This window comes from Trichosurus vulpecula, chromosome 3 (genome assembly GCF_011100635.1).
Source record: "Trichosurus vulpecula isolate mTriVul1 chromosome 3, mTriVul1.pri, whole genome shotgun sequence".
In the NCBI taxonomy this organism is placed as follows: domain Eukaryota; kingdom Metazoa; phylum Chordata; class Mammalia; order Diprotodontia; family Phalangeridae; genus Trichosurus; species Trichosurus vulpecula.
The window spans coordinates 1381248-1398215 of NC_050575.1; the positions used below are offsets into that span (position 1 = coordinate 1381248).

Genomic DNA, 16968 nt, shown 5'->3' on the forward strand with positions numbered 1-16968 from the left:
TCCTGTGGAAAAACTGTTCCCCAACGCCCTTGAAAAGTGGGGCTCCCCAAAGTTCAGAAATCTGGCCCCTTACCCTGCCATCCCACTAGAACTTAAACAGTAGTGGGGAGAAAGTGTGAGAGTTGGAAGAATATAGGGCTTGGTATCAAAATACTTGGGTTTGATTCCTAAGTCTGCCCCACCGTGTAGCCCCTGTGACCTTGGACAATCTACTTGACCTCCAGGGACCTCGATTTATTTGAAAAAGTGAAAAGGCTGGCTATACGATCTGTAGGATATCTTCCAACTCCAGCATTCTAGCAAACAGCCTAAGATCTGTCAGCGGATCACTGAACTATGGCAAGGGGTAACATCCCCAAGGGTACTGGATATACCTTGCTCTGGTGCTGACAATGGGGAAAGGCAGATACTAACAATCCCTAGAATTTATATAACATTTTTAAGGTTTGCAAAGCACTTTACAAATATCTCATTTTATCCTTATTACAACAGCTCTGGGAAGTAGGTGCTATTATCTCAATTTGACAGATGAGGAAATTGAGGCAGATTATGGTCACTTGCCCAGGCTTACCTAGTTAGTAAGTGTCTGAGGCTAGATCCGAATTCCGGTCTTCCTGGTTCCAGGTCTAGTACTCCATCCGCTGTGCCACCCCAGCTAACTCACTCATATTCCACCCCTTCCTTCCAGAGGGGCTTGGGAAGTTCTCTCAGCTGGATTCCTTTTATAGGATTTGCTTCTCAATTCAGGGGTACAGGAAGTGAGGAACTAGTTAAAAGAGGTTGTATGTTTCAGGGCGGGGGCAAAGGGGTAGGACTGAATGACGGGTGGGCGGGCAGAGACAAAGCTGCAGAAAGCCTGAGGTGGGAGCTAAAGAAGTAACTTAGAGCAGACCTCCAAGCCTTATGGAAACCACCTTTTCATCACCACTACTCCCCCTTCAGGGAATTATTCGGTTTAATATGATTCTTTGTCTATAGGACATCCAAATTCAACCCAGAAGCCACCAGATTTGCCCCAAAGGCCCCTAGATTTTGCCACTCTTTGCTCAGGGCTTTCTCACTGCTGGGGAGAATCTGGTGGGGTCTGCACCCTGAGGCCAGCAGCCATGTTCACTCTGTTGCCCATGACAACCAAATCAGCTTGCCTCCCTGTCTCAGTGTGAACCCCATCCCCAGGATACTTGGAAGGTGTGAAGGGGTTTCAGGGAAATTAGCAGAGAGAAAATACTCAGATACCAGGTCCTAAAGTAGGGGGAGGGAGAAGCATAGCTAAGGGAGAACATTAGCTTTTATACAGGGTGGCCAGGGAAAAGCAAAAGATGGAGGTCAACCCTAAAAGTGGTTCAGTAGTCTTTTTGGGGAGGAGGGCAATCGGGATTAAGTGACTCGCCCAGGGTCACAGAGCTACTAAGGCCACATTAGAACTCTGGTCCTCCTGACTCTTCCCACTGAACCATTTAGCTGCACCCCAACACACACACCTCCCTGTAGTCTTTAAAAAAAAAATCAGAACTTGGAAAAAATCTTGAAGATTCTCTAGTTTGACAGATGCGGAAACTGAGGCCCAGAGAAAGAAAGTCACTTCCTCTGGACACAAAGTCTGTGATCCAGGTGAGACTTAAACCCAGGCCCACCATTGTTCTTATCACCACATTCCCACTCGCCCACATACATACCCTGGCCTGGACCCAGAAACATCCCAATGATTTGGGGGGCTGAGGGAGAGACAGAGAGGGAAAGCACAGACATGGAAACCCCAGGTCCAGCTCATTGCAGGAGTGGAGATCTCAGACAAGAGATATTTGCTATAGGCAAATTAGCTTTAACAACATCGGCAGGACTAAGCATGGTGGGTCAAGCAGCACCTAGAGTCTTCAATTAATTAACTTTTCCAAATTAATTCCCAGAGTAAAACTCCATAATTCTATCTCTATCACGAGGCGGTGATGGGCAGAGAACAGGACCAGGACTGACACAGCCACCTTCCCACCCCTTAATTAGGGGGCCGGACTGAAGACATTGGTTTCTTCCCCAACAGGGCTAGCTGGCTTCCCTGGGAAGGGGTGGAGATGGGGGGGATGGGTAGACAGGGCAGAAATGCTAGGTAGAGAAAGGAGAAATTTAAATCCCTGAACACATTTTGAAGGCTCAGTGAAAAGAGAAAAGAGGTGGTTATGGGAGACGGCCAGCAGCCAGCTTAAACCCCCTTCCCTCAATCGCACTCCTGCCCCCTCAGACCCATCGGCAGGGTCACCTCAGCCTGGCGAGGCGGTACACTGTTTACTCGGCCGCCATGGCGTTCTAATTTCCCAAAGGGGCTGAGATTAATTAGCTCACACACAGGCATGGAGAGAGAGGGAGAGGGAAGGAGAGGCACCCACCACCTCCCTACCAGCCAGGCGGCCTGAGACAGAGTGATTCTGAAGGTCAGAGACCAGAAGAGCAGACACAGGAACCCAGCAAAACAACTTTGTGCCTAAATAATCCCAGGGAGCCAGCAAGCGGTTGAGGAAGGAGATGAGGCTGCCCGGGGGGGGGGGGGGGGGGGGGGGGCGGCGGGGGGGGGCGGGAGCTGTCCTCTCTTGCAGAAGCAGATACAACTTGGAAGAGAGCTTTGGAAAGCTTCAAGCTAAGGGGGCGGTGACAATAACTCTACCCACGGATACACGGTTTTTATCAGTTTCAGAGAATCCCTAAATCTACGAATTGGATGGAACCTTAAAAGACCATCTAGTCCTGACCAAGAATCTTCTCAACCATCACTAACCAGTGGGGTCAGAAGCATTTATTAAGCACTTAGGCTACGGTAAGTTCTTTACAAATATCCCCTCATTTTGTCCTCACAATAGCTCGGGGAGAGAAGTGCTATCATAACCTCTCATTTTACAGTTGAGGAAACTGAGGCAGAGGGCAGCTAAGTGACTTGGCCCAGGGTCACACAGCTACTAAGTGTCTGAGGGTGGATTTGAACTCAGATCTTCCCGACTCCAGACCCAGTGCTCTATCCACTTTGCCACTTAGCTGTCTAGCCTCTGCTTAAAGACTTCTAGTAAAGGGGAACCCCCTGCCTCCAGGGGTGGTCTATTTATTTAACTTTTGTGTGTTTATTCCATTCATTAGGAAGCTTTTTCTTCTATCAAGCCTAAAACTATCTTATTCGAAATCCCTGCCCATTGTTCCTCCTTTGAGGACCAGAATGAAAGCTTTCATTTATTCTCCCGCTTGCACATAAGGGCCCTCCCAATACTTCAAGACCATTCTCAGGTTCTTCACCCCCAAGTCTTTTCTTCTCCAGCCCCTTTCTGATATCATCCTGATGGCTGTCTTCTAGACACACTCCAGATCATCGAGGACCTTCCTAAAATGTGGCCCCTAGCACAGCGCACGATCCTCCAGATGTGGAGAGGTCACACACCGGGGATGAACACAGCAGCGTCATTACCTACCTCATTCTGCACACCGTGCCTCTTTCAACGCACCCTAATGTTGGAATTCAATCTGGGGGTGGGGTTGTTCTAGCAAGGTCACACCGTCGACTCCCACTGAAGCAACAGCGACCCAACGCCGGATCTTCTTCAAACGATCTAACCGTACCTCCTCTTAGAGAAGATTTTGGGAACTGCGTGGGGCTTCACATTTTTCCCTGTTAACTTTCATCTTATTTAGTTCAGCCCACTTTCCTGTTTCTCACCTGATAAGGCGCCTCTGGAGGCTAACTGTCATCCGGTGCGTGACCTCGCCCTCTCGTCTGAATGTCAACTGTGAATCTGACGATAACTTCGAAGGCTTTATCCAAATCACTGATTCAAGGAAAGGAAAAGTTGAACTTTCCATACCCCGTGAGGGGAGTAGTACCAAGATTGTGCCCATTTTACAGACTGGGAAACTGAAACTCCAAAAGGCGAAGCCTCTTCTGATACGGCTAGCAGCGGAAACGGCAGCATTTGAACCCGGGTCTCCCGAGCCTAAGTATGGCATTTTTTCCCACCTACGCTCTTACTAGACTGAACTGTTCCTATTCTTCTTCTTGAGTCCCTCACAGGTTAAGGCCCTCGACCTCCTTAGGCCTCTGTTTCCCATAGCTCAGTTTCTTTTGGTGATGGATTTGAAGGGAACTCTAGAGGACCAGAGACAGGGGACTTGTGCAAATGGCACTTCAAGGTCGGGTGTTGGGGAGAGGGAGGAAGAGAAGGCAGAGTCGAACTACAAGGTTAGCCCACCTACCTCCTGGTGGAAAGTGTGACACTACCTAAGGGACAGCTTGACTGACTTGACTTCATCCTGAGGGGCCAAGGACAGAACACTTGCCCAGGGTCACAGTGACCCAGGACAGAATATAAATAGGGCGAGGCAACCAGGAACGGCACTGAGAGAGCCCTCGTTAAAGACAAGCTCCTTAAGCATCCCCCTCCTTCCTCAGGCTAGTAGGAATCTGGCAACAGCAATTTAAAGGGCATCTTACGGGATAATTTCCTTCCTCTAGCATAAATTGCTAGCTCAAGTGGATAGGCCTCAGCCCATCTCTACAGCCTGAGTCTGTCCTTTTCCCAGAGGAGGGCCCACACATGGATGAAGAGAACGTAGATCCAGGTGGAGGCCAGAGGCACTGAGAGGAGGGGAGAGATGAAGGAAAGAGAAGAGCCTTGGTGAATTTTAAACCAGTCTCTCAAGCCAATTCTCACACTTGATTTTGAAAATGTATCCTAAAAGATATCTGTTCTCTGTCTCTCTGTCTCTCTCTGTCTCTCTCTCTCTCTTTCTCTTTCTCTCTCTCTCTTCCTCTCCCCCCCCTCTCCCTCCCTCCCTACCTCCCTCTCTCTCACTCCTTCCCTCCATTTCTCTCTCTCTCTCCCTCCCCCTACTCCAGCAGGCTCTCACACTCCCAGATTCCCCACACATCCCCATCCTCTCCCCCCCCTCCTACCATCCCTCATTCCCCAGTCTGATGGCCGGCCACCTATCACAAACACATGCATTCCCAGCCTGGCCCCTGGAGCTCGAGATGCTCACACCACTGAGCTACATACCAGCTCTCCCTCCCAGCTCCAATCCTCTCCCAGGTCTCAAAGAGGAGAAAGAACCCTTGGGCACTGGGGACCAGTTCAGTCTATCTGTGTGGCTCTCCCTTCCTCCCCCTGGCCCCATCACCAATGTAGCCCTTCTCCCCTGTTTTTCAGGCCTCTCACCATTAGATAGTCAGCCCTTTTTGGACAAAGTCCTTTGTTCCCCAAAGCCCCAGGGAGTTCATATACGTGACGACTAATGCTGCACGTAGGCAGGGCAACAAATAAGCGATTCCAGGGTTGGGTTTCAGGCACAGATAGGTCTGCTCCCTGGCAAAGAGGGGGCCCTGGAACAGGGGGAAAGGCCAAAGTGACACCTTGGAGGTAACTGCCTCCAAGTCTGTGCCCCCACCATCTGCTACAGGCCATCTGGGCCCCAGAGGTCTTAGGAATAGCTCTGATGGCCAAGAACCACACCACACCTCAACCTCTTAAGTCAGAGGCTGACAGAACAGAAAGGCTGCTTTTAAGGCACAGTCTATAACCCAGGCCATCAGCCCGGGGCGGTGGCCCCCTCTCTCCTCCTTCCTGTCAGGAGGGAGTCAGGTCGTCTCTTTGTCTCAGCCGCTCCACCATTAAAATTTCAAAACTTTCCTCCTCGGTGTTAATAGAACAGACTCAATTCAGTAATCATTAAGCATCTACACTGCCTGGTCTAGAGTCAGGTGGCAGGCATAGAACGACCCACGGACAGAGAAAGAAATAGTCCCTGTCTTCAAGAAGCATACATTCTACTGCGGGGAGGAAAAAAAACCAAAGCAACGGATATAAATGAGAAAATACAAAACTGCCACCAGAATAAATACAAAGCGACAAAGCAGAAGGGGAGGAGAGGGCAGAGGGTGCCGAGAAGAAGTACCAAGACTGGAAGCTGCCTTGTAGAAACGGTGTGACCTAAGCTGGGTCTGGATGGCAAGCGTGGGCATTCCATACAAAAGTATGGAGGCGGAATAATGGCAATTACGGATTTGAAAGAGCGCCTCTGGACAAGTCGTTTAACCTCTAGGGGTCCCAGGCAACTCTAAGACCACAGATCACTGAGCAGGTGGCTAGCTGCACCAGCAGAAGGGAGTTCCTTATGATATTCAAAAGCCTAATTTTTCAAAAAGTATAAATAACTGATATATGAGATGGTAAATTCCCAAAGGGTAAAGATTAGCCTATCATCTCTAATGTCCAGCACTAAGCTACGCACATAGTAGATTTTCAATATTTCTAGGATGAATGAATAGCAACATCATTTACATACAGACACTGTCGGATCAATAATTAAGCTATATTACCTGTGAGCTTCCATCCAGAACTCCCACCACTGCAACAGCTGAGGCATATAGAAAAGAACAGGAGAACCAGATGCAGAGCTGTTCACGACCACCCCTTGGCTAGGCTCTGAGGCCTGGGGTGCTTCTGAAGACCTGTCGCAGCCCAGAACAGACCCCAAAATCCTAAAGCGGGAGGTAGTCAGATCTTGGCAAGAGCACTATCACCGACTCCTACCACTGGGTGGGTTTCTAGGTGAAGAGGGTCAATGCACAGGATGGAGGTGGACATACTACATGCGCATGGTGACCCTTCCTGCCTCCCTTCTTAACTACCACCAGTCCAGGGATCCTTATACACTTGTCTCAGTTCCTGTAAACTCCCTGTTTCCCTCAATTCTGGTTGTGATCAGAGACCTTCCCAGCCCAACTCTTTCTGCATTTCTAATACTTCCAGGTGGAAGGAAGAGGGACCTCGGGAGGTTTGATCCATCCTCTCCTCACCCCTCTACAACGGGACAGCACCCCCTTCCCAACCCAGATAAATTTCATCTCTCTCTTATCTCCCCCAGGTACCAGGTACCAAATTCTCCCTTAGCTCTTACCTGCTTTGTCTTGGTCTGCTGCCCACTGACCTAGAACTGCACCAAGTAGAACTTGAGTACTTCAGGAGGAAACCAGTTCCCTGACCACTAGAAGTCTGTGATCACCAGAGGTTTCATGTAGGAGTTGGATAGCATTTGCTGGAAGATATTGTACTTTGAGGCTCAAGAAGCACTAAATGACCTCTGACATGCTAGGGTTCCGGGGCATTAAGACTGACCAGGATTAACTCTAACCCTTTGGGTCAGATTTCCCTTTACCATGTTTTCAGCTCTACCTCTTCTCATAGAAAAATTTTTTCATGTTTCATCTTTATATAACACCAGTGACTAACAACACCCGGTACACAGTTGGTGCTTACTAAATGCTCGTTGATTGACAGCATCACCCCATGACACACAGGTCTATACTACATATCACATATCATACATCTATATCCTCGGGTTCATAAGTGATTGCACTGGAGGGCCCTGGGTCTCTCTAAGGACTGGGTATTACCAGTTACCTTGCTAAGGGCCATCCAGACCACAGCTTTCATAACACTCCAAGACAGGCAAGGCAGGCTGTAAGGATCCTCTCATCAGCCTCCCAGAAGGAGGACAGGCCATTAAGTCAGAGGAAATGTTACTGGGGCAAGATATAGTCTTTTAACAGCAGCAAACCTTCGCCCAACCTGGGGGGAGGGGGGATAGTCACAACCTGCGCTATCACCTGAGCTTCCCTACCACAGGCTGCTTCAGGGAATTGTTTTCTTGGGGCTCTTGCCTTCCCTTCCCAATGCTCTTTTCCAGACCCCTACTGCGCCCCCCAAAGCTCCAGTCCTGACTTCCTTCCCTCCCAACACTATTCTTTCCCCATTCCCCGTCCTCCTACTCATTCTCGAAGATTTTCCTCAGCTTCCCTCTCATTGTACAAGGAGCCCTCGCTCAGCTGAAAAAGCCACAGAACCATTTGGCCTACTTAAGTCTCTGGCTGCGGCCCCAGGTCAAAGGGTGCCAGGGGTCAGAAGACAGGGGAGGCAGGGATCTCAGGAACCATAGGGTAGAAGATTTAGACCTAGGGACTCTGAATAACAGCTTGGGCTCAGGAAGATAGACCCAAACGTCCTGTAAGTAAAGAAGTTTAAGAAACCATCTCATTCCCTACCAACATTGCATTGAGAAGGTCTCTGAAGCCCGAAGACACATGACTTTGTAACAGCCAGAGCCATGACTCCAAACCAGGCCTCCTAGCTCTTGGCCTAGGGTTCTTTCTACTCTCTACACGGATTCCACCTGAGACTAAATATGGTCATGAACCATTCTGGAAAACAATGTGGGATAGCCTAGAAAAGTCACTCGACTGCACATACCTTTTGACCCAATGGTATCACCACTGGACATACATCCCAAAGAGGTCAAAGGCTGAGGGAAAAAAGTCCCATATATACAAAAACATTTAGCAGCACTTTTTATAGTAGGAAAAGAACTAGAAGGAAAGTCAGTATCTATAAACTGGCACACGGCTAAACAAACTGTCACATTATGAATGAAACGGAATCTGTTAATGTACCACAAGAAAAGACGGCTAGAAGAAATTAAGAAAAACTCACATGAACGGATTGGGAGTGAAGTACGCAGAACCGGGAACGTCATTTATACAATGAGAGCAGCAGTATAAGAGAAACAACCCTGAAGGACTCCAGAACTCAGATCGATAAAGCAGCCAATCGTGAAAACTGACAGTACAAGCATACATGCCCCCTACACCTTGTCAAGGAAGGAAGGGGTGGTCTGCGGGAGCAGAATAAGGCAGTCAACGGGTCACTTGTTTTGTTTAACTGGACCTATTTGCTACAAGAGAAGATTCTAGGGGCACAGAGGTAGAGGGAGGGGCACAGGGAAGTGACACTGATGTAAAAAACAAAGTATCAATAAAAAATGTTTAAGTTTAATATATACATATATACACATATCCATATCTCTATATATACAGAGACAAACAGATAGACACTGTAAGCGATCCCCTTCCCCCCTCCAGAATCTTGTATGAAAGGTCTGTATAGTAAAAGATAAAATCCACAGAATGTCAGAGCTAGACAGGCCTTACAGATCCAATACCTTATAGTCCAACACCTTCATTTTACAGATGAGAAAACCGAGGCCCAGAAGTGGTGGCCCAAGGCTTTGGAAGGCTAAATCTGGTGCTCTTCCCACTCTGCTGACTTCCCATTATCATCATTCTCTACTTGACCCTCTTAACGTTGCAATGTCGAGCAGGGAAGGAGCTCAGGTCCCTACTCTCTACTCCCACATCCCCTGAAGTCTCAAGTCCTGCTTCATCCTCCCAGTGGAATGCTCGAGCTCACACACACACACACACACACACACTCTCTCTCTCTCTCTCTCTCTCTCTCTCTCTCTCTCTCTCTCTCTCTCTCTCTCCCCTTGTTGTCTCTCTCTTCCCTTCTCTCTCTTCCTCTCTCTCTCTCTCTCTCTCTCTCTCTCTGGAATCTTCCCTGATTGAGAATCTCCTTAGTCTCCCAACCTATGTGCTCCTTCCCTGGCCCCCAAGCTTATAATTAGACTATCGACCCAGACACATCCATGCTGATTAGTTTTGTGTCAGTCTGGCTCCCCCATTAGACTGCATGCTCCTGGGGGCAGGGAGCGCTCTGCACTCCATACTCAGTGCTCTTTCTGCTTATCCAGGGGACCCCAGCTCATTAACGTTCATGTATCAGCTGCCTGTAGAATGAAGCATTGGTGGCAGTGAAGTTAAAAACCTTGGCTGGGGGATTGTCCAGCACAATCTACCCCTGCAGCATGGTGGGGGCGGGGGGCAGTCAGGGGCTCCAGGTTCCCATGGTAACGATGACTCTCAAGCCTAGCACCTTTGCTCCTCCACAACCATCACCCATCCAGGAGACCCTCTACCCATTTTCTAAACTAGAGACATAAGCTGGCTTGCAGAGAGCGAGGTCAGACGAAGGCCCCAAAGCTGAGACACCCTGCTTCTGGGCCAAGTCATGTGCCTTCACTGTGCCAGTTTGCTGGAGGGGCGATGGAGAGCAAACAAGAAAGCCTCCCTCCCCCTCCCGCCCTCCCCAGCCGAAGGAGCCAGTGAGAACCCAGAAATGTGAAAGCAGGAAGGGCTGGGAGCCAGGACTCCTGGGGCCCTATCCAATAGCAGGGCAGTGGCCTGGGAACCAGCCCAGCAGGCCTTTGAGTGGAAGGGGGTCTCAGTCACTCCACCCATACCTCATGTGGCTCCTGGAGCTCAGGCACCAGAGACTTTGGAGGGCGGGGAGTAGGGAGTGGGGAAATCTGTTGTTCTCCCCCCTCTTCCAAAAAAAAAAAGCAGCTCCCCAGCCTGCTGCCTGCTGGGGGAGGGGGAGGCGGGAGCCTCAGAGGAGAGCAGCCACTGTCCACACAAAGCCTGGCTGCTGGGGAAATCGATTTTCCGCTTCTCTTTCTCGATTCTTTCCTCTTCTCCACTCCCTCCCTTCCCAGCCAGCAGCTTGTCTCTCCTACTCTGTACCACCCCTCCAAGACCTGTCAACTGCTAGCAAGGGGCTGGATTTTCTCATTTTAATCTCCAAGGTGCATCAGCATGAAAACTTGGCTGTTTTGTCTTAATCTTTACCTGAGGTCGTATGGTTTATCCTTTCCCTAATCCGCCTATGCCTCTGCCTCCTTCACAGTGGAAACTTCACCCATGGTGGGGGAGAGAAAGAGAGGGGTGATGGTGGAGATCTGTACCGTCAGGCAAGGAATTTTGGTCCATATTTACTAGGACTTACCCCAGTTCTACAGACCTCACCCTGGCTACTGACGGCCCCCATAAAAATCAAGGCAACTCGACTCCCAGGGAACTTTGGGGATATTTTAAATAACCTGCCAGGGGGTGTGTGTGTGTGTGTGTGTGTGTGTGTGTGTGTGTGTGTGTGTGTGTGTAGAGAGAGAGAGAATGTGAGTGAGTGTGTGTGTGGAGAGAGACACAGAGAGAGAGAGAGAATGTGTGTGTGTGTGTGTGTGTGTGTGTGTGTGTGTATAGAGAGAGTGTGTGTGGAGAGACAGTGTGTGTGTGTGTGTGTGTGTGTGTGTGTGTAGAGAGAGAGAGAATGTGAGTGAGTGTGTGTGTGGAGAGAGACACAGAGAGAGAGAGAGAATGTGTGTGTGTGTGTGTGTGTATAGAGAGAGTGTGTGTGTAGAGACAGTGTGTGTGTGTGTGTGTGTGTGTGTGTGTGTGTGTGTGTGTGTGTGTGTGTCCCCTGCTCAGCCGGAGGCGCTGACTGTGTGGGGCTGATGGGATGGGAGAGCCTGTGACTCACGTCTCCCCAAGCTAATCCTGCTGCTTCTCTTCAGCTCGGCGGCGTCCAATACTTTTTTTTTTTTAACCAGAGACGGGAGGTGGAGGAGGACTGCTCGGCAGGGAGGGAGGCCAGATTGATAAATAATCTTTGCCTTCAGAGGCCTCGAGAAGGCCAGCACTATGGCTGGCATCTCCCTTCCCCTCCACACACACACACACACACACACACACACACACACACACACACCCCTACTCCTGGATCTAGGCTCCTTCACCACATCTCAGCTCCGGTCTCCTCCTGTGGGCCAGGCCCACTGCTGTCACTCTGGTTCCTATTTCATGGAAACCTGAGACAGGAAAAGCCTATCGGGTCATCTCGTCCATCCCCTGGCAGGGCTGTTCCCCTCCCTGATGAGCAAACACCAAGGGGAGGGGAGGGAAGAGAGAGAGGGGAGAAAATATTTCTGTATAGATCAAATGCAGGCAGGGCATGGGTGGGGGGCAGGGGGAAGGAGGGGGCCCAAGATGAAGAAGTTGTGGGAGGGCCAGGGACAGGCAGCTGCTCCTGGGCCTCCTAGATTCTGAGCTGTCCACTAAATATAGCCTTGCCACCCCTGATCATGCCCCATTCTGACCATTCCCCTAAACCAGTCTTTGCCCACTAGAGGTGGCAAAGGGACCAAGGCGGCCAGGCCCAAGACCTCTTCCAGATAGGGTACTTTAAAATAACCCTTGTAACGCACAGGAAATGGGCCACTTGAGCAGAAGTCCATCCCACCCTCAGACCCCCTCCCAATACAAGGCACTGACTATAGGAATCTGAACCCAAAGTCTACGATCCCAAGTCTCAGATAAGTGGCAGTCACCAAGGTTAAGGGCCAGACTGGGGATTCAAACTCAGGCCCCCAGACCTCCACCCACTTCCCCAGGTAGCCTCATCCTCAAACCTGGGAGCACCAGTTTCCCTTGCTCTGTAGCTCCCAAGGAAACAAATCTTGTCAGGCAACAAGGGTCAACCTTCTTAGAAAGGGTGTCCAAGGGTGCCAATTGATACTTAAGCCCAATTCAGAGTCTCCCCTTGCCTAGCCAATGGTGGCAACTGCCTCTTGGTCACCTGTAATCTCTGAGCGTTCCACAGCCCTCCTTCCCCAAAAAGTGCCCATCCAAGATCACTATCCTGAAATAACCAAGGTCCCTGCCCTGACTGCAGATCATCCCTCATACCAGGTCCTTCACAGGGCCCCTAGACCCTTGGAAGAAGGGAAAGTGGATAATGTAGGGAGTGGCTCTGGCAGATTCTAGCACCCCGGTCCCTAATTTTAGTACCTGAACAGCTTTCCCCGGGGAGGCCTGTGGCCGTCTGACACCAGCCCCTGGTCCCTGGAGCCAAGAGCCCTGCCCCGACAAACCAGAAGCCTAGTGTGCTGGCCTAGTAGCTCTAGACAGAGCACCCCTGATTTCAACCCCCACCCAATTTTGTTCACAGCAAATAAAGCTACTGGCCACCCTCAACTATTCAGCCTATGAACTCCACCTCCTCCTGTTCCCAACCCGAACCCCCAGCCACAGGAAGAGATTGAAATGGAAGGCTGGCCTTCTCAGGAAGGTCCCAAAGGGCTTGGGGGGGATGAGGGGAAGAAAGGGGCAGTTTCTGCTTTGCTAAAACCTCTAAGGCCCTGCAGGGAGGTGGGTGGACAGTCCCCTCCCTGCCCCGCTGATCTCTAGCCCAAGAACTGAATTCCCCACATGCCTGTCTGTCTTTGACAGCTAGCTCAAATACTTGGCTGCTCTCACACCCGCTGTTCCTGAGCTCTGCTCTCCACCCGCTGCCACCATAGCCTTTCTCCCTCCTCTCCAGCTCCCTCCCTCACCTTCCCCAGAGGTCTCTGTCGATGCCCTGGGGCAGACAGTGGCCATCAGCTCTGTCTCCTTCAGAAGCTTACAGGCCTAGGACAGGATTTCCATGCCGTTCACAGCTAACCCATAAGGTCACTGTAACCCCCACATCCCTAAGGACCCCAGTAGTAGCTAGTTCCGGCAAGGCCCAGCAATGAAGACAGACCCAGCTAGCTTCAGGAACCTTCCACTGCCCCCCAGTCCTAGTCTCTTGGACACTGACTTTCAGTAAGGGATATAACTGGGTGGAGGAAGCAGCTGTAGCACTTGGCTGCAGCCCCCCAGTCAGCCTACCACTTGTGAACCAGCCCCTTTACTTCGGCTCCCTTCAGATACCAGGCACATCCCACCCTTTATACATACCCCCCACAGGAGGCCAAACCCAGAAACAGCTGGAACAATGACAAAATGCCTCTCCCTAGAAACATCCCAGGCGGGCTCAGAGGCATTGCCCCCACCCAAATTATGCACATACCTCCTCCTTCCCCAGTCTCCTCCACCTCTCAGAACTGATTACATAGTAATCCACCATCCCCACAGCTCCTATCTCTGGGGCTGAGAGCACTACAGCAGGGCGGGGGGCCTTTGGATATGAGAGCTCCACAGGGGCTCTCCTCCCTCATCCCAGGATGGCACCAGCACCAGGTTCTATGCAAGCTGGCTACCTCCCATTCCGGGGATTTTAGGGATGACTGAAAGGAAACCAAGGGCTACCCTGAGGCAGAACTGGGGTTTATGGGGAGGAAGGGGGGAGTTTTGGAGGCTCTCCTCTACTTTCCGTCCTCGCCCTGGACAGGACAGCTTCCCTTGGGAAAGTAGAGAACTACAGATGTCAGAGAGGAAACACTTCCTGATACCCAGCTGGGATTTTCCGATGCTCTCATCCAATGGGGCCCGCCCCCAACCAACACACATGGTCTCTCAGAGAACCACCCAGACAGTCCTTTGTCTACCCACAAACCCACTGCCATTCCCGGGGCTATGGAGCCCTCCCTTCCCTCTCTCTCTGGACTGGGTCTTTACAGGTCATGTAAACCAGACTGGACTTCCAGTACAACAGGAAGGATTCAAATCAGACACAAGGAAAGACTTCCCCGAACATGCTGGGCCATAGAGTCTGCTCCTCAAGGGAGCCCGAAGCTGGGGCTGAGTGGCCACCTGGGTTGGTTTAGGAGGCGGCACTTCCTGAAGGCAAGAAAAAGGAGAGAGGACAACCCTTGGAGGTCGTTGCGACCATCTGCCTCAGCTTTACCCAGCTTGCGATGGCTCCCCAAATTCCCACAGGGAGGAAGAGAATCAGATTCCCAGCTTAGCATTCGGACTGGCCAGCAGGGGGGTGGGAGCAGTGGGTCTCTTCTCCCCATTGCACAGATGGGGGATGCTGAGGCCCCCGCGGGGAGGGAGGGGGAGTCGCCGGCAGGGAGTGAGTCACAAGGGGAGCTGGGAAGCGGTCCCGGCTTGCCCTGCTGTTGCTGGAAGCAGCAACCCATGTTTCTTCCTCATGATGGTTACTCGGGAGCGTAGGCGGGCACTGAGGGGCAGCAGGCATGGCAGGCCTCCGCTCAGCCCCTCCCAGCCACCAGATCCTGCTCACCCCACTGCCAGATGGGGGGACGCAAGGGGGCAATTGTGGTGAGCACAGACTGGTGGTTTCTCTTTCCACTTCTGCTTAAAAGAAAGCCTCTACCAGAACCCCAAATCACCCCATCCTTCCTCTCCCCTCCTATCCCAAGTCACTGGAGAAGACCAGGGTCCTAGACCTGGTTCTAACTGCTAAATCAATGGGAGTGGTCTTGGCCAATTCCCTTTCTTTCTCTAAGACTCAGTTTGCCTCTCCATAACATGACAATGGGTTGAACTAAATCATCTCTAAGATTCCTTCTAGCTTTAATATTCCTGGAGCTGTTAATGCTTGGACAGATCACCCTGAGGGGAGGTTCCACCAGGAATGCTTTTCCCAGCCTAGCCAGAAGCTTCTGAGCCCTCTCCACTAGATGAGTCACCTATCATTAGCCCAATTAACCAATTTCCTACACAGCTCTGGGGAGGCAGGGTGGGCAAAGTGGGTCTCTTCTCCCCTTCAGCCCTGGTTAGCCCTGTACTGAGCCCTGCCCCCTGCACAGCAATCCACCACACACCATTGGTAGAAGTGTTCTATGTATCTCCCAGCTTTCCCCACACACACACACACACACACACACACACACACACACACACACACACCAGGAAGCTCAGACAAGTTCAGGCCTCACTGGCTGGCTATTGGAAAATAACATAGGAGGTTAAACAGAGGGAGAGTAGGGAGGAAGTTGGGAGGGGTCCTAACTCTTATCCCAGTGACTGTCCCCTACCCTGTCCAGTCATCTCCACACGAGATTTCAAAAAAGGCAAAGACAGTGAGGGATGGGGAGACAAGGACAGAAAGCGCCTACCCCCCGCTCCACAAATCCAGAGCCGTCTCCTCTCTTTGCCAACACAGGATCCCAAAGTGCTTTCCCATTCCAGGGCCGCTGGACTGTTCCAACACCTGTGGTTCATTAGAGAGGAAAGAGGGGAAATGCCCAAGGCCCTCCCACACACAGGCATCCATATACACCGGGGTTCCCATCCCCTTGGGCCCCCACCTCCCACCAGCTTCTCACATGCCAAGCCAAGCTTTTCAGGAGTCCCTCCTCACCCACTTCTTTCTCCAAGCCTTCTACAATGAGTTCCCATCAATCCCTGCCCCAGCTCAGTCATTGGGTCGTGTTCTGGGTAGACAAGGGGAGCATGGAACAATAATGAGGGCTCCTAGTCGTCCCCCCCAGCCTGGAGGCTAACGGCCAAAACGAAAGTAGGAAAGCCAGAAAAAAGAAGGCAGTTCCCCCAGGTTTGTCCTCAGACCCGCTGCCTCTGCTTGTACTTTTACAGCTTATAGGGTGATTTCACACCCATGATCTCATCTGACACTCACTAGAGGGCAGAGAATTGCCAAGCCCATTCTACAGAAGAGAAAACCGACACCCAGACAGCATGCCCCAGGATTTTCCCATCACATTTTCTTCCAAGTGGTTTCTCTGACCTCTGCCTTCAAAAGAGAAGCAAGCCCTCCTCCCTTGCTGCTACCTCTCTGTCCCTCTCTTCCCGAGGAACCCTAACAGGGACCATCAAGCCTCAATGTTCCCACTCCTCTATGACTTAAAGCTAAACAGGAGATGTACATATTACATATATATATAACACTTTGTACACCACAAAGCACATTTTTTCACACCAATTGTCACCTAAGTTTTATGTTGCCCATTTTGCAGTCCCAGAAACTGAGCCTCTAGTACATACTGACACAGACATGTGAATAAATTGTATGTGAGCTGCCATTCTCCCCACCGAGTCTCAGCTCAAATGTTACTTCCTCTGGGAAGCCAGAAGTGATTCTTCCCCCTTCAGGACTCTCCCCTGCATCCCAACGGCCCTCTCTGGTGCACTTGGCACACACGGCCTCGTTTTGTGGTTTTCTGTGTCCGTGTTTTCTCCCTATCGCTGGCTGAGTCTTATTCATCTCCACCCCCCTCACACACACAGGTTCCAGAGTCTGGCATGAGGCTTTCTATCCAGTTGGTGCCCAATAGAATACACTTGACCAATAAATTAGTGACCACACATATGCAGACCACATGTGTGTACACACACACACACACTCTGTGCTGGTGCTCCTCATGGAGCACTTAAGTACTAAATTCGCTTTGACTCTGATTCCTTTACCAGAAACAATTCTGGAGCCAGGGGTCCACTTTGCTCCTGGACAGACCCTAATTAGGTTGGAGGCACCCAGGAGTCCAGCCAAGAGGAAATTTTCCAAGGTTTTTCCTCCTCTA

At 50.9% G+C, this 16968-nt stretch overlaps 1 protein-coding gene across 7 annotated transcripts in view; it reads right to left on the bottom strand.

The window, feature by feature from the left end:
- Positions 1–15656, bottom strand: part of CXXC5 (CXXC finger protein 5) — a 41575-nt gene extending 25919 nt beyond the window's left edge. For 4 of the 7 annotated variants that reach the window (XM_036750413.1, XM_036750412.1, XM_036750410.1 and 1 more), the window contains exon 1: positions 15547–15653. The gene's annotated coding sequence lies outside the window, so the exon portion shown is untranslated. Of the gene's footprint in view, positions 1–3691; positions 3777–15546 lie in introns of those variants that run through there. The other 3 variants (XM_036750415.1, XM_036750414.1, XM_036750409.1) reach the window with 2 other exon arrangements.
- Between the last annotated feature and the right edge of the window lie 1312 nt (positions 15657–16968).